Here is a 1,875-nt window from a genome sequence, read left to right as displayed (position 1 = left end):
GTGGTGTGGTCCCACTTACTCGGGAGGCTGAAGTGGGAGGATCACTTGAGCCTGGGCGGTTGAAGCTGCAGAAAGCTTTGATGGCACCACTGCACTCCAGCCTAGGTGACAGAGTGAAGTTAAGTAATGCCCCTGCCTAAAAAAAAAAAAAAAAGCCAGACTTATGTGATGAAGGGTAACAAGGACCTACTTCAAGTAGGACTGAAGGAAAGATGTCAAGGCCTGAACAAGAGTTCAGATAAGACAGATAAGAGTTCTAGATAAGAACATTCTAGACAGAGGAAACCACAGGTGCAAGGTTCTAAGGAAGAGTGAGCTTTGTTTCGGGAACCGAAGGAAGGCCAGTGCAAATGGAGAATGACCATGATGGAATTTGGATTTTATCCAAATGCAAGGGGAAGAAGTTGGAGTGGTTTTGTCGGAGTTACAAAATTTGATTTACATCTTTGAAAGATGATCCTGGCTGCTATGTTGGAAGGCAGGAATGAAGGCAGGGGGACAAACAAGGAAGCTTTTGCAACAGTCCAGATGAGAGTTACAGAGGATGACAGTGGAGATGGAGAAAAGCAGATGGATTAGTTATACATGTCAGAGGTAAAACCAACAGCTCTAGTCAGTTGAATGGGAAGTGAGGGATGACTTTTAGGCTTTTGGCTTAATCAATGAGTAGACTGTGGTGCCAATTACTGAGGTGGAGAAGGTTAGGAGGTGTGTGTGACAGAGGATGAGAACTGAAGGTTTCAATGGGGACATGTTAACCTTGAGGTCCTAATTTTAATACTTACATATTCAAAGATATGTAAAGTAGACAGTTTTTCTGGAATGGTCCCTATTTCAAGTCTATCCCATTATCTTCATGAGTCAAGATTTTGGGTCAGCAAAGTGGTTACCTGTCTCTTCTGCTGAGTCCTGCCTCTTAATCTTGGCTCATTCTGTTCCACCTCTGCATCATCAGCAGTTTGAAACCTATCCCTCAAAGTTTACTTCATATAGAAAAAAATCATTAACTTTCCCAACCCACAGGGAATCTTATCAGTAGTTAATTCCTATTACATTGTATTCTGTCCTCATTTTCTTTCTGCTGGTATGGCTTCACAAATTTTCTTTTCCTTTCTTTTTTTTTTTTTTTTTTTTTTTTTTTTTTTTTTTTTTTTTTTTTTTTTTTTTTGACAGCGTCTTGCTTTGTCACCCAGGCTTGAATACAGTGGCACAAACACAACTCACTGCAGCCTTGAGCTCCTGAGCTCAAGTGATCCTCCTGCCTCAGCCTCCTATGTAGCTGGGACCACAAGTGTGCACCACCATGCGCAGCTACTTTCTGTATTTTTTGTAGAAACAGGTATCACCATCTTGCCCAGGCTGGTCTCAAACTCCTGGGCTCAAGTGATCCACCCACCTCGGCCTCCCAAAATGCTGGGGTTACACACATGAGCCACTGCACCCAACTCTGTCCACGTTTTCTAGCTGTCTGCAATATATCGCCTTGTGTTGTCCTACAGTTGCTCCCAGCATACCTTAAAAAGATGGACTGAACATATAAAATCCTTTATTCCCTAATCTGGGTAACATAATGATAAAGATGGACATAGCCTTGATGTAATTTGACCTCTTTCCTTCGTGCATTCATTCAGGACAAGAACCAGGGTGAGGCAAACAAGGTGCCTACAGGCACAAAATTTAAGAAGGCACTCGCTCTTGATGAAACTGCAGGACCAAAATATAAGTATTTTTTTGTTCTTCTATATACTATGTGGCCAATATTGCCCTTCTAAAAGATAGTACCAATTTATAATGCCACCAAAAATCAATCAGTCTACTATCAGCTTTGTAAAACTTTGTTAAAGGCTGGGTGTTTTTGGTTGTGGGGTTTTTTTT

Source organism: Colobus angolensis, unplaced genomic scaffold (genome assembly GCF_000951035.1).
Source record: "Colobus angolensis palliatus isolate OR3802 unplaced genomic scaffold, Cang.pa_1.0 Scaffold200, whole genome shotgun sequence".
NCBI classification, from domain to species: Eukaryota; Metazoa; Chordata; class Mammalia; order Primates; family Cercopithecidae; genus Colobus; species Colobus angolensis.
This window is presented reverse-complemented; position numbering follows the sequence as displayed.